The 27,237-nt window shown below is 43.0% G+C and overlaps 1 protein-coding gene across 10 annotated transcripts in view; it reads left to right on the top strand.

Annotated features, from left to right (window-relative positions):
• The window catches only part of TEAD1 (TEA domain transcription factor 1), a 152,528-nt gene that overhangs the window by 24,795 nt on the left and 100,496 nt on the right, over positions 1–27,237 (top strand). For 2 of the 10 annotated variants that reach the window (XM_039552599.1, XM_020584591.2), the window contains exon 1: positions 24,426–24,515. The exons of 4 other annotated variants lie outside the window; for them this stretch is intronic. The gene's annotated coding sequence lies outside the window, so the exon portion shown is untranslated. Of the gene's footprint in view, positions 1–24,425; positions 24,516–27,237 lie in introns of those variants that run through there. 4 more of the 10 variants (XM_039552602.1, XM_039552601.1, XM_020584592.2 and 1 more) reach the window with 2 other exon arrangements.

Below are 27,237 nucleotides of genomic sequence, written 5' to 3'. Positions count from 1 at the left end.
TTGCCTTACCTTTCTCTCTGGCTTTTCCCAGCCCTGAGGTCAGAGGCCAAAGAGGTAAAGCAGCAGTAGCAGACACTGCAGACAGATATTTTTGAACCCTTGTGTTTTATGTTAACTCACTTTCTGTTCTCAATAATTAAGAAGTTTCTTTCTGTGCTAGATTGAGCTCAATCTCTCTCATCCGTTCTTTTTTCTGTATTCTCTCTCTTCAGCTTTTCTATTTTCAGGAGGTAAAAGCAGAAATACATAATTACAAAAAGAAATTTCTTTGAACTTATAAAATGCAGGTTGCTTAAATTATGCAGTTAAAGGATAAAGAAAATCACAGAGCAATTTTAACAAATTGCCCTTAACTGTATTGCACAAACAAACCTCTCATAAGAAATCTTAGAAAGGTGTGTTTGAGGGTGTAATCTTAGCTTGTGGCTAAGTAGAGTTAAACTTGTTTTTCAAGTTAGTTGTGTATAACTTTCTCATGCTAAAGATTGTGAGCATTCCAGAAAGAAAACAGTTCGTCTGTAGCAGGAGTTTGATGGTAAGTGTTGATTATCTCCAGTAGTTCTGGCCCCTGGTCCATGTACAGTACTTTACCCAGTGACTTCCCTTTTGATCTGTATTCTCGTTGTCTGAGTTGTACAATACACGTGTGTATATTTTTATGAAATAACCTTGATGTTTGCAGGTAGTGCAAATTTTCAAGTTCTGAATTAGGAACCTGAATGTAGCAGAGTGGATACAATCCACTCACACTTCCAAATACACTTGCCTTTCTTGTCAGATGCAAGACAATTTGTGCATGTGTAGAATAGTGTCGTACTCAAAATTCCCTTTTTAAAATACACCACTACCTCGGTCTTGGGTTCCAAAATCCTGTGCAGCTTCTAAATAGACCAACATCCTATACCCTTACTCCAGCTTAAAGTTTTTTCCAGCATATACAACTTTTGTTGGTGTTTACGTAGTCTGTGCAAGCCAAAGTGAGTAGCTGAAGAATTGCCATGTACGTCTGTAAGGATTCATGATACCTGCAGAGCCTTTCTATATGACAGCCAAGCTTATGTACATAAGAGAACTGTTGATGCTCTATTACAGTTTAATTTGTTAATGAAACAAGATGGACTGAGCTCCTACTACACCTCTTTGGATGTTTGAGGCTAGGCACAATTAATTTATTTGTACTGTCTGTGTAGGCGTATGCCAGCTAATGTACTGTAAGAGCTTTTATCTTTATGTTCATAATGAAGAGGGGCAGGTTTTTGGCAACGAGACAAGGATTTTCTGATGACTCATCCTCTCTGGATTGTAAAACACTTTCTTGTAAAATCAAAGAAGAAAAGTAGTTCCTTAGAAGTAGGCTGTAGTTTGTCCTTCAAAATCGAGCTGCAAAGCAGAAAGAAGACAGGCTTAGCTGCTTTCATTTAGTTGTAATTGGACCTCTGCTGAAAATTAAATCATATTGAGAGGATGTTCTCATATAAGATATTAAGGTGTCCTTGGAGTAAATGTGCTGTAGGTTGCATTGTCAAGTACTTGAGTTTATGCTCCTTTTATATTGGTATTTTGATCACCTTGGCAACGCATTGGACATTTAGTTAAGTTGCAGTAGATCTCCCTTAACAGTAAGTTGTACTGTTTGGTTTGTGCTACTCACCTCCCTGCTATCTGGGAAGAAATGTTGAGTCCAAGATTTGGTAGGAGCTGGAACAGGGGTTAGGTGTGGGTATTTGAGTGCAGAGCTAAATCCTTTGAAGTGTAACACTTAGTAGTGCTTTGTGTCTAAGTGACACACTGACTAAATGTCAGTATCAGCTAAACGGGGAGTACACTTCATGTTCCTGCTAATGGACAAGTATGAGCATGGACTCTCCTGGGGACCTCAGTGCTAAAACAAGAAAGAAGAATTGGAATGCATGAGTAATTGCTTTATTTTGTGTGAGAGAGAAATCCTGCTTTTAATGAAAAATTATCACCATTATTTCACCTCATAGTACCTGTGCATGTTTTTATGCATGCACACTCCTGTAAACACTCTGTCCCACTCATGCATTTGCTTTCTCTCTCTTTGGGAAAAACGGGAGAGGGTGGGCAGTAGAGGGACGTCCATTAATGAACTTCTTCAGTCTCCTTTGCGCTCCATCACTGTGCTCTTCCTGAATGACTTCTGTGATAAAGCTACTGCTCCCTCTTATTAAGGTGGTGTTTATGCAATCCAGAGTGGATTAATTAAAATCCCTGATTTTAATCACAATTTAAGTCAACAAGCGGAGAACTTTGATTTAAATAATTAAGTGTAATCTTGTTTTGCATTTTTGCTTTCCAGTTACTTTCCTAAACAAAGGCTCCGTTTTATTGGTCAATATAATTTGCTAACCAGAGCTGTTTGTTGTACACAGTTGGGCTTCTCTGAGCATACGTGCACTGCTTACGTACATTTACTCACATTCTACATTTTTACACTCTACTTTTGCTAGAAAACAGTGATTCACATTTCTTAGAAGAAATAGCAGATCTTTTATTCTCATGCAATTAATTCACAGTAGTTTGAATTCAATTAAAATACACAAAAGTGATGTTTCAAGACTGCTTTGGTGGTCTGTGTTTGATGTTCTGGAATAGAAGGCAAAAAGTTTTATTGAAATATGTTGTGCTTTTAAAGCTGATCTGTTACACAAAACTAGTATCTACAGCTATGGCATTGAGCCCATTGGTTCTGAACACCAAGTGCCTCAAAATTTGTGGGCCACTTATGTAGTCTATAATTGCACATCTCAGTTTTATTCATGAATGCAAAGAGGAAAACAAACTTTCCTGCTTTTCTAATTGTTTTCCTAACTTACAGTGAACTAATTAGAAACTGAACTACCTGAGAATGAAGAGAGCTGTTGCTGTAACTTGCAGAAAAAAGTACTGCTGGAAAAAACCCCAGGGCAAAGCTTCAATAAGCTGTTTTAGATGCCTAGGCAGTGAAAGCTGTCCACTCAGTGGCTTAGCTTTCTCCAGAAAAATTAAGAGTGAGTAGTGACACATGCGTAAAAGCACATGAATTTCTTTAAAAACAGGTTTAGGATAAGATAAAGTGGTATAGGTTATCATAACTTAATAGTTTAATTTGGAAAAACAAAAAAATGCTCTCAATAGGAGGGTCAGTATTTTAATGATAAATATTTAAACTTCTTTTAAACTCCTCTTAATATAGGCTTTAATACTCATGCTGGAACACTCTTCACCCATCCCTTAGAAACTGAGATTCCTTTTGTAGGTACCTTCACACCTATTGTCATGGCAGCACTTTTGGCAATGCATTCCTGGCTGTGACAGTCCATCTTACTCTAATGCTTAGCTCATTAGAAACATCACAGTCTGTACTCTGAAATTAGTGCCAGGGACTTGTGGGTGGAGTCAGAGAGCAAAAGATTAAAGGATTATATATTCCTAGGTGCTGTATTGGAGCACAAAAATGTTAACAGCTCCATTCACAGAACCAGAAGGGTGGTTTAAGGATTTGACGCAAAGTATTTAAATTGTAAATTTAGACTAATTTTGCTCTAAATGAGAGAACAACAGCCAAATCTAGATAATATGCACTCCAAAACATTATTTAAATGTTCCCTTCCACTGATTACTCATCAGAGCACTGTTAAGACAGCAAGTCTGTAATACTGCACATGGGAATTGCAGTATTTAGTATCATCAGGAAGTTGCACAGCAGAGATGGAAGCTTGCTCAGCTTAAGATATCTGAATTTCCTTCTGTTTCTTCCCTAATTGTAGATTTTTCTCTTCTGATAGTGTAGCTAAGGAGTGGGAGGTTGATTAAATTTAATTCCGATTTATCTGAGTTCAGTCATGTTATCTCTTAAAATGTGTCTCTAAAGGTTAACAGTCCTTTGGCATTTTCATCTTTGCTTTCCTACACTGAAGGAAAACTTAGTGGCTTGCACGTCTAGGAAGTTGAAGATAGCTGGTTGTATTTTTCCATATCTACAAAGCAATATTATATCTGGATTCATATCTGCTCCTGGAAAATGTTTTAGGCTTAATGTTTAATTTCCATATGCTTAAAAGGGAAAGTTGTTCAATCCCGAGGGTTTCATTTCGCTTCGCCTCCAGGCAACCTTTCAGTGAAGGTCCCAAGTGCTGCAGAGCCCCGTTTTGTGTTCTGCTTCCTGCCCCACGCGGTGTGGAATAAAAGCTGGGGACAAAAGGGAGCCCTGCGGGTGCCCGTGGTGCCTTTGTGGTGGGGCTGAGGGGGCCAAGGTGACAGAGGCACGTGGGGATGCTGCTGCTGCTGCTGCTGCCCACGCTGGTCCTGCCCATGAGCCCCACTGTGGCTCTGCCTGGGGCTTGCTGGGCACAATCTCCTTCCGTGGCTTTCTACTGCAGTCAAGCAGCAGCAAACCTCAGTAGTCCCACCAGCTGTGAGCTCCCAGTAAGTAAAATTAACCACTGGAACTCTACTGGGACCTGGTACTCTGGTATCTCTTACCAGAGTCCAACTGGGGCTTCACCCTGTACTGGACTGTGCTTTCCCAGTTTGTGAGGTTTGCAGAAATACCGGACTTCTGCAACATATTTTGAATATATTTTTACCTGTTACAGAGGTTTTCTTTACCTGAAAAGAAAGAAAAGGCACATGAACTGATTTTGGGGTGCATTTTTTTCTCTCCTAGATGAGAGAATCTGGTTTCTTTCATGAGGATTTTTTTAAAGTAGAATTCCAGCAGTCTTCTATAAGAAGACAAAATATTTCTGGAATGCAACACCTGTGCAAAGAAAATGAATTACCATGTGCCAAAATCCTTCAGCAAATGCTATGTTGTGTGGGTAACTTGACAAAAGTTTTGCAGCAAACCATAAACATCTGCAAAACATTGGAAAATCTGGCCCAGACCTGGGGCTGCTTGAATTCTGTGGCATTTGTAATAATTTACTGTTCCACAATATGTAATTATTTGTGTGCACCTTAGGACTAATTTTCTTGGCAAGAGTAGAAAAAGGTCTATTTTATTAAAGATGCAGGAATGACTGATATCCTTTACCTGTACGACTCCAGGGTCCACGTTTATCTCTTCCCTCTGGAATGCATGTACTCATCGCTATACACTTGTCTGTGCAGCGTGGCGAGGAATGGGAAAGGGGCAGCAGGTTCAGTCCGAACTGCAGACACATGTTGCTTTTCTTTTTTTCCTTTTTTCCTTGGGGAAGCACTGAGAGGATTGAAGTCATCCAGCCAGCTTTGTTCAGCTGAGCTGAACTTTGAAAAGAACCCCACACCATGTGTGCTTTTAGTGAACTTTGGGCCTAATCCTAAATCTTTGGAGTTCAGTGACAGGTTAGAGTGTCCAAGGAGTGAATCATCCATCGGCTGCGCACCAGCCGCGGCTGTGACATTGTCCTCCTGGGCCCACTCGTGTGAATAATCACCTATGGGCTCACGCAGGGGCTTCAGCCCGGGTAGGTTCAGCGCTGCACGGAGCCAGGAGACCGAAAGAGCCTTTTCTGTGTCACTTTTCTCCCCGGAGGAACACCCAGATGAAGCGGTTTCACCGCGCAGTTCTTGCCCCAGCTTCCCGAAATGCTCGGTATCTGTGCTCGCTGCCAGATTTCTAAAGACCTCAGCTTCCTGGAAGGCACCTAAATAAGGGTCAGATTTTGAAAAGAGCTTAGCACCCAGCCTGCCCAGCTTTTCAGAAAATCTGGCAGAGAGTGTCGGAGCTGAGGCTCTGTGGAGATGCTGGAAGAACGCTGCCTTCCCACACGCCGGGATAGTGCTGTGCGCTTTACAGGGCTCGCACAACATTGTCCGAGAGAACAAACAGCGGCAGGGCAAAGAACCCCCACACTCTGTTTGAACAGATCCCGGGGGGCAGGGGGGACAGGGTCCTCTCCCTTTTTAAAGATTCAGTTCAGGCATTGTCAAAAGAAATAAATAAAGCAACATCGTTTAAAAGCTTTCGGAACAATAGTCTCTTCCACTTCCCTTCCTCATTGTGGAGCCCTGGGCCCGGCTTTTGTTTATTTTGTGCTGCCAGCCTCATGGTGCCGGATTGGTCGGTGTCTGATTTCATTCCTATGGGTGATGTCAAAAGCTGACCCAGAAGTTCTCGGCAAGTTTGCTTTTAGCTTTCAGTTGTTGTTTTTGTGCGTGTATCCGTGTGCACAAGAGTACTTTTCAGTCCTAGGAGGATTCTGTTACAGGCTGAATATTATTCAGCTGCAAAACTAATAAGGAATAATATTTGTGCCAGGAACTGTGTGGCTCGTTTCCTACAAATACTAGGAATAGCAAGCAATTCAGGCACTGTGAAATTATGGAAGTTGTAATTAAGATTAATTACAGTTCTGGTGTTACTCTAAGACTTAAAAGTAAATTCAAAATCTGTATGAGAATTTCATAACAAAATTGTGATGATTAGTTAGAAGGCTGATTTTACATTCATATTTAACACTAATACCAATTTTCTTTTTAGAGAGGTATTAGAACTGTAATGCCACTCTTTTTTTACTGTTATTTTTATTGGTTGTCAAACTGACAATTTAAATATCAGGTTCTCACAGAGGTGTGCATGCCACTGACAACAATATTCCATGTTTATTTTTATAGAAAATAAGGGGGTTTTCTGTGTGCTCCATCTGCAAATACTCCTATCTTTGTTAAACTTTGTTTTCCATTTCTCTGGCCTTAACACTTGGGTATTTTTCCTTCAGCAGCCTCTGACCTCTCTCCTGTGTTTCTTTTTGTTAGATAAGTAAAAGATGAGCATTACTTTATAAGGACATAGTTTCATACCCTTGTCCTCTCCTAGAGTACAGTCAAGTTGCTTGTATAAACACGAACAGTTTTGCTTACTTTTCAGTTTATTCAAATGCCAATTTAAGGTTCTTGAGCTGGGCGTCCCCACCTCCGCCCCGGTCTTGTCACCTCCTGGTCCTTTTGCCTCTTTGCTTTGTACAACATCATACACAAATGTAGCAGTAGTATGTAACCAGCTCCAGAAAATACAATGTTATGGTCTGGGAGAATATTGTAAAATTACCTTCTCTCAATATGTATGTGGCTTTGACAAAGGTTTGTTGTTGTGTGTCAGATTTCACAGCAAAATATGTTCGCCAGGATTTTATTCGAAGAGAATGAAACACCCCTCCAGCTCTGCAAAACTGCATCCAGCAAAACATCCCTTGTTTTCCTGCTTGTGGTCTTTTTTTAAATCGTCAAGGCAAACAGAATTCTTGCCCTGAGATTCCTTGGAAGCAGGACACTTGGAGAAATTTGGATGCCTCGGAAATAGTGCAGTATAAAGCAGCAATGCTAGGCTGAAGTACTTTTCACCCAAAGAGAATTGATTGCAGATTCAAGCATGTTATATCAATTCCCTTAGCCTCGTTTATGGTCATGAAGGATGCCATCCACTTAGGGAAGGCTGTACAAGCCCACCAAGGCATCCAGGGGCTGAGATTCCAGAAGCTGCGTCCTTGCTCAGTCTCCTTTCCCCTGGCTGGGAGCAGTGTTCATCCAGGGCCTGAGGCTGGCCTTGGTGCCTGCCTGGCCCAGCTCCAGCTGCATCCCAGCTTTGCCTCCCAGGTGCTCGCTTGTTTTATTAGTGGCTGCTTTTAGGGACAGCCTCCCTCACCATCCCTGTCTGAGAGCAATCCCCTAGCTCTGGTGGAAATGTTAAGAAGGAAAAATGATTTTATCTGCATTCTGAGTCTGTTTTAAATACTGTGCTTTTTATGATTTCCATATGATTCTTGGGGGTTTTAACATCAAAAGACCCAGATTATCCTAATTGGTGTAAGAGGTTGGAAAGGTTTTCTTCATGCTGGACTTAAATAGGGTTCCTACTTGGATACTTTTGCGCTGGCTTAGTCCTTTTGTGACATGAAAGCCAATTGCAGCTAAGCAGATTCCCCCCCCCCCCTTTTTTTTTTGCTTAATAAACTGAAATAACCGTACTGTTAAGTATTAAAATGCAGAAGCATCATGCATTTTTAAAGCTTCCAGAAATAGCCTACAACGCATTGCAGAAATTAGTGAAGCCATACATGTAATGAAAACCATTTGGTAATGGACGCTGGATCACTTAGTGGCTGATTTACTGCCTGTCCCGTGTTTTTCCTCCTCTCCATAAACTATCATTTACAGATAGGAGCAGCGAGGATTTCTTGGAAACTTTCTTTGAGGAGAGAGGAAAACCCCTTAGATTTAGAAGTGCAGCAAATGGCTTTGCACAGCTTTGCTCCCGACGATTGCTTTCCCGGTTTAGCAGGAAACCACCCTTTTATGTCGACGGCAGTTTTCCTGCGGAGAAGGATCACGCCTGGGTCGCTGCTCCCGCACAATGGGCGGATCTTCAGCGCACAGATGGCTCAGCCCGGGCTGGTACCTGGCCTGGGCTCAGCCCTGCCAGCCCTGCCTGCCAGCCCTGCCTGCCAGCCCTGCCTGGCCCTGAGTGCCAGGCTCTGGAGGGGTGCCCCGTGCTGAGCGATGTGCTGTGCTGGCAAAGCGTCCCCTGCTCTGGGGAAGGGGGGAACAGACGGGGAAGGGTCCAGGTCTGCTGCATCTCTCCGTGTCTTGGCTCTGTGGATTCACATCTGGAGCAACGGCTGTGTGCTCCTCACTGAAATGCCCTCTGATGTCTGGGCATAAATGTCCATTTGAGATGTCTGTTTGCTTCTGGATGAGTTATTGGGTAAGCACTTAAGGTAACAGTATGCTCTGCTGTTTCAGCAGTTGCTCAGAGTCTCAAGACACAGATTTTTCCCCTTACCCCCTTTTTGCACTCTGCCATACTTGCTGAAGGCAGTTTCAGTAAACTGTGTTTAGCCTTGCTCACTACTGGCAACATCCTCTTGAAAAACTGGGCACCAGAACTTGTTTTGGGGCTGCAAAAAATCTCTTTGTGGTTTTGAATAAAATCCCAAGCAAGAGAACAGAATTAAAAAAAAAAAAAAACAACCCAAAAAAAAGAAGATGGGGGGGAGACAAAAGAAGCATCTATGCAGACAGGTCAGATTCTCAGCATTTAACTAAATACTTGTTTTGCTGTGCTGCAGCTTCTAAACTATCTCTGTAAAACATTTACTTGTCTGGCTTTAATCGTACCCTTCACTAAGTGTTTGCTTTGCACATGAAACAAAGCCTTCCTTAAGACTGCAATGAAACCATTAGTTAGGTTTCATTTTCAAAACAGCAAAAGCCAAAATGAACTTAAACATTCAATCATCAACCAAGAATTAAAATAATAGCGGAGTTTCTAATGTGGAGATCTCAGTGGAAATCATAAATGCAATCTGCAATGCTCTCTGCAGGTTTTAACTGATTTTGGCTTCTGTGACCACAGGCCTGAGGTCACAGCAGTCTCCTGATGTGTCTAACAAGTGACAGTTTTTATTATCTGCATAATTCTTCTTATTTTTATTTCTGATTTCCATCTCCTGGTGTGTAGTTACTGGACTATTTCTGTAGTTATCTAGGTATTTACTTGCATATTTGAAACTTGCTTTTTCCTTCTTCCTCTTCACAGGGAAGTAAATCATTGAAAGGAAAAGACTACCAGATAGAAACAGATAATTTATAGAACAGAAAAAAAAATCAATAATAAAATAAGTAGAATCCCGAAGACCTTTATGCAACAACCATCTTCAAGAATGGAAAAAAGAATGGAGTGGAAAAGCAATTGGAATTTATGTGAAACTCTCAGAGGGCTCATAGACACAGATAATGATTCAGTGCTAAATGCCTGGAAAAAACATTTCCTAATTTTTGCCCAAAGAACTGTTGTTTGCAGAATTTACAACACTAACATGGTGGGAGAAAGACTCTAGGATGATGAGAAAGAGGATGCAGTGATCCAGATACTCTGATATTTTATAGGAAAGGTTTTCACTTAATAGCAAAATACTGTGCACACAGTTCCAAGTCCCTGGGAAAGAAATCTTGAAGTTTTACTGTGAGAGAGAAAAGACTGACACAATTTCAGCAGTCTGAGGGAGCTTATAAAGCATGCCTGGGAAAGTCCCTCATGCAAATCATTCATAATCATGTTCGTCCAATTGTAAAAGCCAAACTCCCTGAAAATCAGAGCAGCTTTGTTGGAATAGGATGTAGAAACTAAACCTTCTGAGCTTCACAGTGAGTATGAAGTCACTGACAAGATCTGACACTTTCTTCACTTTGCAAGAGTAAACTCATATTTTCCAGCTGTGCATGAATGTGTATATATTTGTTTTTTCCTTTGTTCCTTAATATCTCCATGAAATCAGAGCACGTATTAAAGAAGACCTCAGTGTGTTGCCAGGGCTGTGTGCCTCAATAGTCATTTCCCAGGTTAAGAGGGAGTGTGGAGTCCCCAGGACTGAGGCCATTCATGTGGAATATTGTGCCTCTCTTGGGCTGTTTTTCAAAAGTGCCCTATCAGCTGCAGAATTCACACTGAAACGGGTAGGAATCACTAAGGATCCACTCTCCCTGCCCCACAAGACCCAGTGACGGCCATCCCCTGTCCAGCTTCTGCCAGTGGTATGTGGCTGATGCTGTGAGCCCTGACTCGCTGCTGGCAGTCCTTCCGAAGCTCCATTACCTGAGTGAGGAGAGAGAGGAGGCCAGGCGTGTGCTGCTGTAAGCCAAGGTGCCCTTCCCCTACTTGGAATATGCTGAAAGCCTGAGAAAGCCAGAGGGGAAGGTTTTTTGCCAGCTCCTAACTGATGTAGTGGAGGGCGCAGGGCAACAAGAAACCACTTGTGGCTTCCTTAATCTGCATCACCCAGTGCTACCGTGCAGCTCTGCTTTACAGTTCTGCTGAGAAATCCCTCTCAGCCTGCAGCTGCTGGGGTGAAGGTCCTCTGCCTCTGGATCAGTCCTGGACTGCCACGAGCTGCCATGTGTGTCACAGCAGAGGCAGGAGCCCCCCAGAAAATCTACTTCATAATTGCATTAAGTGTGGGAGATAGAAAGCACCCTCCTTGTCTTTGAGATTTCACCCTCTGTTTCTGGTGCTGATTTGCTGTGCAGGCAGCCTTGAAGTCACCAGTGCCCACTCATTGCCCTCTCTCCAGGCCTGCTGGAATATCTGAAAAATCATTTGAAGACAGGAATAGAAGATTGAAGGACAACTTGAGGATTTATTCAAAATTTGCCATAAATTTCTTGTGGTAAAGTCTCAAGCCATCCTCAAATCTTTTGCTTTCTACATCAGTCATCTAATCCTGATGCTGCCTGGGAGGAGAGACCTATAATTCAAATTATTATTCTGTCTTCCAAGGGTATAAACATTTTTTTTCCCCCTCTGCATAATATCTCAGAAGTAGTGTAATCTGGACATGCAGCAGTCTCCTCCTCAAATTTCTTCTTTAGCTGATCCATGGTGGTTTCTCTGAGGGAGAATCATCAGGATCCTCAAAAGACATTCAGCGTTTCTGCAGTCCCTGTACATCATTCTTGTAGCCTGGCTGGGACAAAAGTCTTCTATCAAGGATTTTGCTTATTAGGAAGGAGAAGTCTGAAATATGAAGTATTTTTCCCTGAGTTGTCTTCTTTTTTTTCCTTCACATTTTATGTGGCTGTGGCATAAAGAAGGTTGCAGAATCTCCATAAGACACAGGGTATGTTTGACAAGACCAAATCCGAGAAGATTAATTGTCCAATTCTAAGTAAATTTTTTAATTTTTTGCGGTAGCAAAACGGTTTTCTCACCCTTTTGTGCTGTGAAATGTATCCTGAATTTGTACTATTACTCCAGAACAATAGCTGGACTCCCTGTTTAGGCTCCACAAGAAGAAGCCTGGGTATGAGAGCCAGCCCTCCACACATACGGCAGGCTGAGCCCAGGGAGCTGCTGGAGGGCTCAGTGTGTGTGAGCACCGAGCTCCCCTCTGCCTGCATCTGCACTCTGCGGAGCTGGGACTTCTGGGGAGACCTGCCCATCTTCCTGTGTGAAATTTGTCTATTTGAGAATAGAGAATAACCCAAAAGAGTTTGGTTCTTGTGGTATCTTTAGCTGGCATAGCCGTGTCGTAGCTTCTCAGGAAAGAGATCTCCTCTGGAAATGTGTGGCTGAGAGTGCTCTCATTGCGTGGGGAAGGGTCACAGGAGCCTTAGGTGTCTCAGCTATGGAAGGCGGACAAAGGTAGCCTGGGGAGGCCTTGGAAGTGAGGGAGCCATAAAGAACTTTGCCCCTGTTCTATGAGTTGTTTGTGAATTTACTAATGAGAACAAAATGATTTTTAAGCCCAGGACTCTTAGCTGATGCAGTCATCCCCACAGTGTGGTGCAATAAATAACCTTTCTTCTACGTGGATGTGGCTGGTAATCAGTAGCTTGCTAGGTACTTCTGGCTTCCCAAAACATCTGCATGCCCCCGTGGGAATCTGAACTTTACACACCCATTTTCTGCCAGACCTGGGAAGTGGTGCTGTGATTCTGTACCTCGCAGTAGCAAACTCAGTTCTCGTCCTGAGTGTGGGGCCGTGAGTCCCCTATGGCACTGGCTGGCTTCCGTGGAACGTGTGGTGCTCGGCACCTCCTGCGCTTGAGGGTCGGCTGTTTGTGAACGAGGTTCTGCACAAGAGGTCCTCCCAGGGTGTCCTGCCAGGGCCCTGGGAAGGGCTCAGCAAGCTGCCAATCCTACAGCACAGGCTGCAGAGTCCTTGTAAAGCAATAGGAAGTGCAGCAGATAAAGTCTCAGCATGACATTAATCTCTTAGATCCAAAACACAGCTGGTGGGTCTCTGGTGCTCTGCAGTACTGAGGTATGGCCTCTGAGAGGGCTGAATGCAAAAACATCCTGCCCAGGACATCCCAGTGAGGGGAGAGCTGTGTTTGCCACCCAGGGCACAAGGCTCAGCTGTGGTCTAAGAGATCCAGGGCTCCTTGCTCACTTGAACCCACTCCTGACGCTCCAGCCTCAGGGCCCAGTACAGTGTTACCCTATTCCCTAACGCTTGGGCTGTCCATGGGAGCTGTTCCCCCATGCACTGTTAGCTCAGCTCAGTCCCCAGTGCTTTCCTACAGATGAGGGGTCCTCAGATGTTGGTGTGTGGCTCATACCAAGCCCCACAGAGCCTGGTGCCTGGTATGGGTCTGCTGCCACAGCACGGGTGGGCGCAGGGTTTCAAGATGCGTAAAACACACAAGGCTGCAGCTTCCTGGTGAATTACCAGTATGGTCCTCAGGTGGACAGAATTTATCAGTTACAACCTCAAAATCCTGTTTTTGTGGAGATCTTAATGGTAATGTGTGGCTTTAATGATTTCACAGATGATTAATATGAAGTTACCTAGGCAGCTTATTTAAGGTGGACTTAGGAGTGACACCTAAAATGTGAGGAAGTGCAAAATGCCATCAGATGCATGTCCTGGGCTTACACATTAAGTCCTTTGGTGAACAGATGTGGATTTAAATACATGCTTTCCTGTTTGCTTCCTGCAAAATCTCTGTACGGGTGGTCATCTGTAAAGCCCCAAATCTCCTGGGACCTGGTTATCTGTCCTGGAAGTAACCACTGTCACACAGTGTGTCAGACTGACCAGGATACGCCTGCAGCCTGGGCTGTGGCCCATGATTGAATGTGTAATTGTTCCTATCTGGTTAGAAATTGTTACCTGAGTTAAGTTTCCTAATAAAAAGCAGAACAGCTCACAATGTTTACCCTCCATCTGCTGTCATTTATAATTAGGCTGTAAACTCCTCAGAGCAAGAACTTGCTGCCCTTCTGTGCACCTACAGTGCCAAACACGCCGGGGTCTTGATATTAGTTGAGCTGCCATTAATAATAAATAGAGAGTAAAAGGAGAATGTGTAAATGCATTCAGACGTGTAGTGAGGCTTTTAAGTATAATTGTTATCGCTGCAAATCTCTGCGTGGTTGGCAGCTGGGCTGCCCTGCAAGTGCAGCGTCCCTGTAATTGAGGTCTGCACACTCTGCTGCTCCCTCAGAGCCTGTCCCTGGCAGGCAGTGTCCCAGTGTCCCTACCAAGGACCCAGGGCAGGGATATTCAGGAGTAAAGACAAGCCACAGGGTTTCCTTCAGCTCCCTTTCTGAGAGACTTAAGGATGCCCAAGCTCATGACGTCAGGGTGGCTCAAGGTTAAGTAACTTCTCAGTAATTCGTACATAAACACAGGGCTACAGTTTCATCCTGGGCTCTGCCCCTTTGAATCCCTGTGTAACACTAGAAAGGGAAGCTCTCTGCTGGATGGGGCACAGCACCCAGCTCTCCTTCACATCTGTGCTGCTCTGGGGAGGGGAAGGAGCTGAGGGCAGGCTCCCTCAGTTTTCATCAGTATTTTACCCATTAATTTCATTTTGCTGGTCCTCAGTGTGTCCTTGTTCTCTGCTTCAATCTGGTTTTCATTATTTATTTGGATTGGTTTGCCTTTTGGATAATGTTTGTGCTACTAAGGTTTTCTGGTGCCAGTTTTGAAAGCAGCAACACTGATTTTGAGAGTGGAATATTTGGGGCTTTATTTATGTAACTCAAGCAATTGCTGCTTGTGGTGGTTAGTGCTGTAAATCCCAGAGGTGGGTAAATTTCATGAAGGGAAGAGTTCCTGGTGTGCTGTAGTGACTACTGACTCTGATGGTGGAATCTAAGCTGAGAATTTTTAAGTTTTTCTAGATTTGAACCTCCATCCTTCAGGTTGTTCTGCCCACCCTCTGGTAAATTGTTCCCTTCAATACTGGACATTGTATTCTTGCTCTGAGAGTTCTTTAATTTCACATTCCCATAAAATTTGTGTTTTAGTTTGTATCAGCTGCAGGAAGAGGGGGGAAAGTGTGGAGTGAGAGCAAGAATCATTTGGTAGGCACAGCTGTGAAACAGAAATAAATCAAGGTGGCAGAGAGGTGAGCTAGAGGGGGAAGAAAATTGAAGAGTTTGTTACTGTAAATCCACATGGTTAGGAAATCCATTGCAGCTGCAGTGTCAGAAAATTTGAATTACATTCCATTTTAAGAGGAAAAGTGTATTAATAAAATAGTGTGCAATACATCTTTCATGCACAGCAGAAATAAACCCACTTTTGAGCTCTGACTACAAATGTATTCATTGTAAAAGTAACACTCTTGTTGATCTAAAATCTCATGTACTTATCTGCTGTCATATCTATCTGTGGTGCAGTGACATTGAGCCAGGAAATGCTGTTCAAAAAATAATTCACATGTGAAAAATAAGTCCTTGGCTCTAAGTCATAATGTTTCTCTACCAAGAGCCAAGCTTGCTTCTACTGTAATATTCATCAGCATTTTTTTAATGCTTTCAAATAAAATTTTAAAAATGTCATTTGAGGAAACCAACAGCTATTCTGAGGAAGAAAGCCAAAATACTTTCTTTTCTCTGGGTCATTTGCTGGCTCATTCCCTTTCGGGGTCATTCTTTTTTGCCTGGGTCACTCTCTCCTTCTTATTTGTATTCATTAATATTAATAATATCAAAAATAGTTAAGCAAAATAGATTTGCCTAGGATTCCCAGGGATTTAACTAGCAGTAAGGTTTGAGGGTACTGGATCACAACCTGCCTGAGCTGCTCAGTGAAGAGGATGTGATGAATGGTAAAGCACGGGAAGGGTTAAAGAACCATAAGCAAATCAATGGCTAAGCAGGAGAAGAACCAAGGACACTGCAACGCTTTTCTTGAAGTGTTAGATTCACTAGAAACAAAATAATTCAGGATTGATAGTCAGATCTGCCATTCTGACATTTGCTTATGCTGCAAGTCCAGAAATTGTTCTAGCTCAAAGAGAGGTCTGCCCTGCAAGGGCTGAAAAGCCTGCAGCCTGAAATGTAAAAACAAAAAAAGTGCAGGGTTTTAATGGTGTTTTGTGGTGGTGAATTAAATAGTGAAATTTGAAGTCTCAGCTGTCAACATGAAGCCACCCTTAGCCTCTAATTCAAAACATACTGGAGAAGCCATGCTACAGGTGCTCAGTTTTCACTACAATAAAAGCATCCATTGACTTAAAGGAGCACTTGTGCATGGACTTTATGAAAAACAGAAGTAATTCTGAAGAGCTAATGTGATTTAACATAATTTAAATGTATAAATAATTGAGTCTGTTTGTCTTTTTCTGAGCTTGACTAAGTATTTTGAACAGAACTGTGTGCATGCAAGAGCGTTGTTGTTCCTAAACAGATTTTGATAGTGCGTAACCTTCAGATACTAAGTAATACTCTGATAGAGGCATTGTATTTGTACCAGAAATTTCAACCATTGGCTAGTTTAGCAAGGTATTTTTGACCACTGTGGGGAGAGATGCTTTTCTTTTGTCATTTGAAAACGTTATTGGCATTTTGTTGTATATTCTCCTTCCCCTGGGGAATCTGAAGAATTTAATATATTTTCATATCACCACGAAACTATCTCGTTGGAGAGGCTCCTCTCTGCAAGGGTTTCTGCTGGGGCTCACTTGCCGCCTCCTCTTCCACACGTGGCAGGGACAGATGTTAGTGCCAGGCGGGAGCGAGCAGAGAGCAGTGAAAACCCCCAGCACAGACCTCCCCGTGGGGCTGGATGAGTCCGACACTCCCTTTCCAAGACACAGCTCCAGCTGGGGAGCAGCAGGAGGGTGACTCAGTAGGGGAAGATGGCCAGGGTCTGCTGAGCTTGGGCAGATCCAGGGCAGGTGATGGTCTCCACATCACACCTTTATGGGACAGCTCCTGAGGGGCGCCTGGGGCTGCAGCCAGAGCTGGAAACCCGGAGCGAGGTCTTGGACAGGGCAGCTGTTCTTGAGGCAGGTGATGATTGCCCATGAAAATGTGCATGGTGAGCACAGGGGAGGAAGGGGTGCTGTGGCAGAAATGAGTGTGCTGGGAAATCGCTATTTTTGTTAAATTCAAGATTCTTAAAGTCCAGGAGAATTATCAGGATTAGTTCCTAGGCTTGTGTTGTTTGTTTGGGTTTTTAGATGTTTTATTTTCTGCTGCCTGAACCCAGCCATCTCTTCTTTAGCTCTGCCGGTGTCCAGTGAATTCACAATTCTAATGGTCGCCAGCAAAGTTATTTTTGTGGAAGATTGACACCCCCTGAAGCAGGATTAAACTACAGTGAACAAGGAGTTGAAATAGATTGGAAATATAAGTCAGAGCTTAAGACAGAAATTGCTTCCTCAACAGGCAATAACTACAAGAGAAGTGCAGAATAACTATATTATTCTGTGTATAAGAAATGCATAACTATTATATTGAGTTTTGAAAATGCTACAGCCAGACATTGCAGGTTTTACTTATGTTCAATTATGGCAATTAAAGATTGCCACAGTTTGGGATTGTTTCAGGATCTCAGCAGGAAAGTGTTTTCTACTACTCCCTTGCAGAAGATGCAAGTCCTGCTGCATAAAAGCATCCTCAACTCTCAGAGGAATCTTATATGAGATGCAAGAAATAAATTTTCCATTATGGGCACAGTGCAAGCTATAGATCTGTCACTATCTCTGTGAAACAGACCTATGGATGTCAGTGGAGCCAATGCCAATGCATTCACCACCTGTGGGAGGACAGGTGTTGGGGGCAAGAGTGAGATGGAAGAAAGAAGTTGCAGTGTTGAAGTGCTGTATTAGTAATGCTCATTTCCTCGCATAGAAGGCTTCCTTTGTAATAGACAGATGAACAGCTCAGACTTAAAATTTAATTTGGCGGGTAATTTGCCCATAACACTACTGCTAGCAGTTGGAAGACAAAATGAGTTAAAATATTTTTATTTGACAGCTACTGCACTTGCAAACAAAATGGTTGCTTTGATTTTTCTGTACACACAAAAACCCAAGGTGTGGTTTCCAGTGCTGGCGTGTGATGAAGACTGTAGACATGTTGTGAGTACTTGACATGGACCCCAAGTCCTAGCTGATCTCACATGCTGGTTTCTGAAATCTCTTTTTTGGGTATTTTTGTCTTGCAGTTCTGTGTCCTATCACCAGAAAACCATGGCCTTTCCCAAAATGAGCCTCCCAGTATTATCACTCCTCTGTTTCCAGGCTCCTCCAGGGCTGATAGGAGCAGCCAAAACAATTGCTAACGGAGATGTGAGGAGCTTCATTAAACTTGGAGTGATTATTCCTATGTATAAAACGGCTCTGTTGTCAGAATCAGAGCCCGGGGCTGTAGCTCAAGTAGTAACACCAAAGCAGAATAAAATTATTTTTTCCTGGTTTTGCCTGATACAAAACCAGCACATTCAGGTGAGCATGAGACAACCTCTGTAGCAGCTTTAGAGGGATAGAGCTCACAGAGACTGTTTGGTAGAGCTTCTAAACTTGTAAAATGAATTTCAGTGGCAATTTAGCTCTTCCAGCAAATGTTTGAGAAAGTCTGTGTGTGTGTGTGTGTGTGTGTGTTTGCACTTACACAAAGGAGTGTTTGTGTAACATCTGCAAAGCAGAGAACAAGTGGGCTTGAGGGATGAAAGGTGCCAGCACTGGATTCCAGGGGTGGCTTTGGCCAATTGGATGTTGCAGTTTGTCCAAAATTTGCTTTTCTCCTGCTTCGTAAAAGAAGGGACCTTCTTCAGCTTGGAATAGGGAAAGGGTTAATCATATGGCTGTTTCTTGTTTAAACAAATGCACCTGAGTAAATGAATGAACCTTTTACTTCGCTGTGCCTTTTTTGTACCTGTTTAACAGAATACTTAAATCATTATATAAAATGTTTTTTTATATAGGCGAAAGTTTTATGTTACGTGTGAACAGTCAGATGTTGGACCACCCTTCAAATAGCATTGGTTTTCCCTTTCCTGACTGAACTTATATAAAGCTGTTCAAGCAGGTGGCTTTCTGTCCCTTTCTCCACTTCACTAAGAGCTGTTAGAGTGAACACTCATGTTTTTGCAGCCATTGTGGAAAAAAACCTTTCATCCTGAAAACAAGCTATTATTAAAAAAAAAAAAAAAAGAAAAGAAAAAAATCTAGTGCTGGAGTACAAAACCACTTAGTCATATGCCAGAAATAGAATAAGAGAGCTATGAATGTGAAGAATTCCATCTGGTTTTGCAAATGTCTGTGTGACATGGGAACTCCAATAAAACTAGGGAGGCTCAGGGAGTCGGGGGGGGAAAAATTGGGTTTCAGAGCTACATCTAGACAGAACGACTTGCTGCCAAGTCCATCATTTGTGTGAGCCATGGATCATATGTGGTCCCAACAGGAAGCTTGTAACACACCAGAGATCAAGGATGTACCTCATTCTGGTATTTATAACACTTGGTAGGTGGTATTAATGGTTCCAGTTTGGCTTTTGGGGTACAAAATGAAAATAATTGCTCAGCGATGCTGTGGGAAGGCAGTGACAGCAAACTACAAAGAAGAGATCATCTATTTACCCATGTGAAAGCCATTGACTGCATTTGCATCACTCACATACTCCCAGGTAGATGGGACAGATGGGAAAAGCACCAGTAGATGCAGAAGATGGACAGCTCCGAGGGTACTGAGTGTGTTTGTGCCTGGATCCAGGTCTGGATCCCAAAGCTGTGTGTACGGAGAGGCAGGGAGAGGTGAACAGCACTGGAGCTGAAGGAGGGCCAGTGACTCTTTTCTTTGGGCTTTTATGCTGTAACTGGTAATTTGTGGAGTCACTGGGAAGGCACAGAGCCTCTGTACACACTGAATCCCTGCCTCAGCCTCCACGGGGTAAGGATTCAAGGAATAGACAGCTATTGCACGTGAGCAAGAACTGCACCTATTTTTCTGTCCCATTTCCCAGTCTTATACGTCAAAAAACCTTATTGTCCTGGCAGTTACACACACTAGTTTTCACTTTCTGTTTACGTGTGTTGGCAGCAGGATGGATTAGGGTGACCTTCCAAACACATGCTCCACGAACATGCCCCAAGCAAAGCAGTGGCTGCAGACCTTGCCCTGAGGGACCTTCTGTGACCTCTACCTACAGGTCCTGGGCTGGGAAGTGTTTCTTACAGACCATTTCTCGGTGCCAAAGAACAGTCCTTGGGCAAGCCCACACCATTTCGCTTGCTCTGGGAGCAGAGCCCCCTGCCCCAAATGGACAGACCCACCTCCATCACGGACCATTCTTCTCAAAGCTGCATAACTACTGAATGAGTGAAATATCAGTAATCCCCACTGTACAGGCTAGCAGCTTTTGCCATGGAGATGTCCCAGCTGGCACACAGCTGGGCTGAGCACACCACGGCGTTGCACTGGCACTGGGTGTTCCCACTCTGGAGCCGTCCCCGTTGGGTGGCAGGAGGTGCCTGGTCAGCGCCTCCTGCACAGCACAGCAGCTGGGTTATTGCAGGGAGAATGGCTTCTCCTTCTGAGAGCTGGTAAATATTTTATCCTTTCCTTTGCTTCGTGTTGGCAATTAGCAAAAGCAAGCCAGACATGGTGCTGCTCACTGTTCTTCATTCCACTGAGTGCCAAGTCATATTTAGAATAATCTTTGTTGGTTGCCACCACAGTGCAGTGTTGGAGCTGGGTTAAATGCCAGGAACACCCTTATAATTGAAACCAGCTGGGTGTAAATGAGCACTAGCACCTAGGATGAGTGTGGCTGCTTCGGTATCACATGGGGAAGGAATTGTATCTGGAGCAGCTGTGACTGTAATGAGACAGGGATTCACCAGGGGTATGTTGAGATTCACCTACCCGGTGATAACTTGGTAATCAGTGCAGACCATGGACCATGAGTGATGTGCAGCACTTTGGCATGCTGGATTGCTGGTTACTAGCCTCATAACACATGTTTTGAAGCTGGAGCTGCCTGCAGAAGGAATCCTGGTGAGCCAGCACAAAGCCTCCTGAGCCGTGAGTATGGTGTAGGCACAGTCAGAATCCAGTCGTTTCCCCACTGAGAAGGAGAACCATTTTATTAATTGTATGAAATTAAAACTAATGGACAAGAAAACTGGGTTGGAGCTAATGACTCAACATCATTATGACAATAATTGTATCTATCAACAAAAGCAGCCTTTGGAAAAGTAAATAAATGAAGCTCTCAGAGTGGTACCAAATAGACTTTTCACTTGCATAAAGAGTGCAGAGATGAAAGCTGTTTCCAAAGGGAAGAATTCCCATGTATTAGCATCAACCCACTCTTTGCTGAGTAATCTGTTTCTATAAGCAAAAAAAATGAGCAATTCAAGGAGAACGCATTGTTTCTCTTTATAAATACTTCATGTAATCCTAATTTCACATTTAGGCCTATATGCTGCCTACTCTTGCTGATCTCAGTCACCCTTTGTTCAGGAAGTTTCCTTACAGTTTGTGAAAATACATGTGTAAATCTTCTCAGATGAGCAGGCTGCCAAGTTCTGTTGGAAGAAAACCATCAATTTACTGATGTTAAGTTACATGGTTTTGGTATTTTACACTCTGGCGTGGCACTGCCTTCCTAGTACTTTTGTGAGTACCCTGAGTGTGGTAGTTGAGGGGAAGGAAGTGCATCCAAATTCACTGCATAATGCACTCACCTCAGGAAAAACATCATGTGCTTTTCACAGGTGCTCTGTGGCTGTAGTTGGACTGATCATGTTATTCCTGCACAGATCCCAAAGACAAATCAGAAATAGGTAGTTGACAGTTAATAAATAGGTTGAATCCCAAGCAAGAAATGGTAAATTCAGTATTAGGATAATAAAGCTAGTTCATATGAATGATAGGAAGTACATGGAAGCACCACTGCATACAACTATTTGATCACCAAAAAAGCACAACATCAGAATTTCTTCCTGAAGTGTTCTCACAGTCAAAGAAAACCTCTTTTTTTCATCTCAGTGGCAAATGCGAATGGCTGAATTAGTCTGACTGAGGTTTAAAGGAATTCTTTATCCTAGAAATGGGCTGCTTCTCTCTCCTGTGCTCTTTCTTCTTAGAGGGAATAATTGCTGATAAGTAGAACATGTAACAAAAATACAGTATAAAGTAATTTTAATCTAATGATTTCACCATTGGATGCTCTGTAAATTATTTACATTTTTATTCTTTGTACTGAGCCATATCCATTCCTCATAAAAAAAATTATATGTAAAGTGGCTTGAATAAATATAGTGTTTTCCTGAAAGTAATGCCATTTGAACACCTCAGAGAATCAGAAAAATCCATACACAGTTACACATCACAGCTACAAAATCCACTATGAATTTGTTTGTAAATAACGAAGTAATTTCTTTGCATGCTTGACTTGCATAAACACTACAAAGATACTTTCACTGGCAAAGTAGAAGGATAAAATCCTAGAGAAATTCAAGCTTCCCACCAATTCCATATTTACTTTAATCAGTGCAGAAAGAGCTTGAGAAACCTGGGTGTGATAGGGAGGATCAGGCAGTTCAGCAGGTGTCTGGTAGAGTGGGGTGTCTGGGGATGAGGCAGCCTCATTTCCCAAAACTCCCATGGACAGCACCAGAAGGAGATGGATCCTTCTGCTCCCCAGCTTGGTGGTTTGGTGTTCCTTCCCATCCTGGCTGCTTTGATAAGGTGGCTGTAGCCCACAGTGTTCCTGCAGCAGTGTCCAGCAGCTGTGCAGGGCAGAGGAGCTCCACAGGCATCCGCAGGAGGAAGCCTGGTTGTGCCTGGATTTCTGCCCTGCAGCTGACAAAGCTGTCTGGTCACTGGGACATCTGGGAAGTCTCTCAGGCAGCTGGATTCCCCCATGCCTAGCCAAGGACGTGCTCCCACTGCAGGCTTCCTTCTGTTGGGGCCTTTTGCTGCCCCGTCTCATGGCATCATCTAGGTCATGGCTCTAGCCCACACAGTGCTGAGCTCGTTCCTGAGAAATGCTTGTGTCACCCGCTTGGAACAATCTCTGTTCCCCAGCAGTTCCCCAGCAGTTCCCCAGCACCCCTGGAGGCTGAGCACTTCTGTTGGTGGGGTCAGAACGATCCTCCAAATGCCCAACCTGTGGTTTTCTTGCTGGAACTCAAGTACTTTGCTTCATATCTTATCCCTGGTAGAAATTGCCAAGAGCTGCTTCTCTGCTTTGCTCTTACCTTTTCCTTATTTGAAAGTGGTTATCTTTTCACATCAGTCTTCTCTAAATTTAAACAAACCCAATTCCTTTCCTGGTAGGTCATGTTTTCTAGATCTGATAAGTTTCTTCCTCTGGATTCTCTCCAGAGCTTTGGCGCTCCAGCTGTGGATTTGCACTGCTGAACAAAGCAGAAGGAAAATCCCATGGGCCTGCAACTTTTCAAACCTTCAGAGAAAATTTGCCATCTGCAAATTTAGAATTAGTTGGTTTGCGCTCATCTGCTCATTACCATCTTGATGTTTATAAAAAGCTTGTTGGATTCCTCATGCCATTGTTTTTAAATAACTGAGGCTAAGATGAGGTTGTTCATGAACTAAAAATATAATGTATTCTTAAAAGTGTTATTTACCCCTTCAACACTCGAACTCTCTACCTCAAGAATTAAGATTTTTTTCTGAAAGACGTGTTTTAGAAATACTGATCTGGCTGTAAGAATGATTTGGTAGCACTCTGCAGCTGTTCATAGCAAGAAGATCAGTGTGGGTAACAACACTGGTGCTCAGTCTCAGAAATACCTGCACTTGATCCCCTTCGAGCAGACACAGTTTAGAAGACTTGGGAGACATAACAGTTTTTTCCCTCAGACAGCTCTCAGAACCAAGGCATGTTTTCAGTCATTCTTGTGTTCCTGCACCAATATCTGCAAAGCATTAATCCTTTTCTAGGGGTTATTTGATAGCACAGAGAAGGCACCATTCGGCACCTGTACACCGACACTCAAGAAAGTAAATTAATTAAACAAAAGAGAAAATGGTTTAACTTTTGGAAGACACTGTAAAATAAGATCCAGCTCTAATGACTTTTGAAAGACAGCATTTCTGTGTTAGTTCATTGTGCAAATATTGAAGGCTATGAAACATACCAAGGCCGTAAATCTGCACTTGTCCTACGCTGCTGTGAGGAGCCATTGATCTCAGTTGTTGGTCTGTGAGCAGCAGCTTTCAGGGCAAGTCCAGGTTTGCATTGCTCATAAAGTGAAAGGCACAGGAGAATGTTTTGTCTAAGCAAAGAAACCATTCCCTTAATAAGAAGTTGCGGGCTATCATTTGGTTTTAGCTAAACGCATTGGTTTGATCGGCTCTGACAACAGCTAGCCTTGTTTCTCTGAGATTTTAAAGTAATTTTTCAAGTTACTGTAGTGAGTGAACATAATGACAGTAAGTCATATCTTGTAGCTCACCAAGCTGTCTTGAATGGCCTGGCTATAAAACATGTTTATAAAACCCTCTGTTGCCCCTAATGGTTTCTCTGTTCCTAAGTGTGACATTGTGATGTTTGACGGGAGGGACATACCTCCAACATGCAGAGAAAAAGTGTCTTAATAACTGCATGAGGAAAACAGATATATTTAGAACTGACTTAACTGCAGAGAGTAGAAAGCAACTGCAAGACAGATGCATTTGGTTTGCAGCTAAAAGAGTTTTATGCACAGGGGAAGCTGTCTTGAAATGTGTAAGGCTGGTGTTAAAAGGAAAACTCTGAAGAGAGACCTTCTAAACTGCAGCAGTGTGCTTTAAGCTGTCTTAGAATGTACAAAAAGGTGAGCTAAAATCTTTTGAGTTTGGGGGTTTTTTTGTTGCTCTATTTTTTTGTGGGCTTTGGGTCTTTTTTTTTTTTTTTTTTTGGTTGGTTGGTTTTCTAGATAGTGTTGATGTGTTTTAGTTTTGTTAACAGAAAGTGCAAGTAGGAAATTGGTTCTCTGAAAGTTAACATGATAAAGAGCACATACAGAACTCTTCAACTCGATCTGTCATGTGTACAATCTCTGACTTTGGGCAGGGGAGGAGGGGCTAATTGCCCCCAGGAGCTTAGCTCTTCCTCTGCTGAAAGGTGGCATTGCAAGATTTGGAGTTTGCTAATATAAAGAAGGCCCGCTTTTTAAAGTTTTTTCTAAATCTAAATCAGATTGTAAATGCACATTTTTTCACATGAGATTTATATCTCATTAGAAATGTGCAACAGAGCTTGTCTGTTGACAGCTTGTATTATTTTTGATAATCGTGTTGAACTCCAGAATAACAGGTCTGAAATTTTTCATCACAGTTGAGTCCTTAGAATTCAAGCTAAGGAGGAGGTGGAATTGGGTTTTGATACTTAGAGCTGAGCTGGAAATGATTAACTGAGTTAGCTCATTTTTTTCCTGAAATAAGAGGGAGCCATTTAGCAGTTGTAATACAAGGTTTATTCCTCCTTGGCCCTCTGGCTTGATCTGCAGTGTCAGCATTCACCAAAATGGAAATAACCTTTAATATGAGAGGTTTTCTTCCAGCAGGCTGCTCCACGCCCCTGTTGTACAGATGTTCTGCAAAAAACACTTGGTTATCTTCCACTTTAGAGGCTGGAATAGTAGCTATGAGTGCCTCAAGATGATATGCAAGTAGGTAAAAAGGAATGGGAAGGCAGATAGCACATTAGTGAAAATTCACCAGTAAACACAATGCAAGATATAACATGACTATCAAGTAACATTAATTACTTTAGAGCCTCACTGTGTTCCTTGTGCATTTTAATTATTATTTCAGCATAATGTAATAACAAGGGCTGGTTTATAGGATGATAATAGGACTTGAGGCTATGACTGTGGCAGATTTTGTAAGCAGAGGGTGGTTGAGCTGAGCAGAAGCTGCCCATGGCTGTGCTGTGCATTGCAAGCCGTTGGGCCTGGGTTCAGGGAGGGGAAGGATTTCCTCCCATAGGCACCTTTGGAAAACAGAGCCAGTGATGCATCCCACTCTGTGCTGTCTTCTGAAATACTCGTCGTGGTTCGATCATGTGAGGCCAATAAACCCTCCAGCAGCCATTTTCCCCTGCACTATTGCAATAAAACTGATCCCTCCCCCTAATTATCTCCATCAACATTCAATTACCTCTCATTTACCAAAAATTCTCCCTCTGTGTGAAGGCTTAAATGGACATGAATGTTTTTGTCAGTAGTTTCCCAGTATTGCTGTGATTGTGCTTTGGCTAAATCTTGCATACAAGATTTAACTCTTCAAGAGGTTGAATCAACCCTTCAACCTTCCGAGGGTTCTGACAGATGAGGTTTCACTATTTTATCAAGGTTTGCGTCTCCCTTTGTGTGATGACAACTTAAAAAATTTTGTGCGTTGTGGATTTCCCGGACAATGAGTGGTGCATTTGGCCAGAGTTCTCACCCGCTCACATGTGTGTGGTTCCCTGCAAATCCATCTGCTCCCTCATTATCAGTTATTAAAAGGCGTTTGAGACAGTGATTAGCCTGCCTATTATGGCTGGGGAGGCACTAACATTTTCGTAAGCTGTGCTGAAATGTTCAAAGCAATGCAAAGTCAAGAAATGCCTCTCTGTGGAAACAGACAGGCAAGCAAGGAAAACCAAGTTCATGGGAGCCTATTTCGCATGTACTGATCCCTTTGAGCTCCTGCTAGAGCCTGGAGAAGTGGAAATACCCTGTACTTTGGGTGTCAAACGGGTAATGTTGGTCTGTGAGACTGAGAGCCTGCTCCCAGTTTCCCCAGCTGCAGCTCTGTTTTTTTTCAAGACACCGTGGCCTCCGAGGGACCGGACTGTCAGGTTTTGGTTATCTCTAGCGGTTGGTTGGCTGGGGAGCTCGGGTGAGGGCTGCTGTAAATATTTCCTCTTTCGGGGAGCTCTCCAGACCAAAGGTGTTTTGTCAGAGGTGTCATGGCCTTCCATGTACACCCTCCCCTTCTTTCTCCGTGGGGTGAATGCTGTTCTGCTGCTTTTCACCTGTTGTTTTGCCACGTCCTGAGACCCCAGTGAGAGGCGTATCAGCAGGAGGATGGAGGTGTGCGCAAGGGGAAGCCCCTCTCTTCTGCCCCAGCAGAATAAAAATGTTATAGTTTAGAGGTTTTGAGTGTTTATCCAGGAAACTGGATTTTAACTGTGTTTGCAGCGCATGCATGCATGTTTGAACACTCCTATCCACTTAGATCAGTCAGAGTCACCAAACCTCTTCTTTTTTCAAAATAAAACTGCATTATGCCTAGACATGTTGAGCCAAATCTGTTCCTGGTGTTATTTCACTGACTTCCCAAAGAATTACAGCAGAGGTGAACGTGGTCTGGTATAGCAGCTTTTTTGCCTGGAGCAAGTCTTTATAGCAGAGTTGTATTTCTCTCAAAAATATAAAAGGAACACTGACAGATCTGCAGCTCTGCTAGTGTGAGCAGGTGCAGCTATATTAAATTATTTCTTATTAAATTGATTCAGCAACTTGAAGCTTGTAATTTTTGTTCTGCTCTGGTTCTGTGACAGAGACC

This window comes from Corvus cornix, chromosome 5 (genome assembly GCF_000738735.6).
Source record: "Corvus cornix cornix isolate S_Up_H32 chromosome 5, ASM73873v5, whole genome shotgun sequence".
Taxonomy (NCBI): Eukaryota; Metazoa; Chordata; class Aves; order Passeriformes; family Corvidae; genus Corvus; species Corvus cornix.
This window is presented reverse-complemented; position numbering and strand designations above follow the sequence as displayed.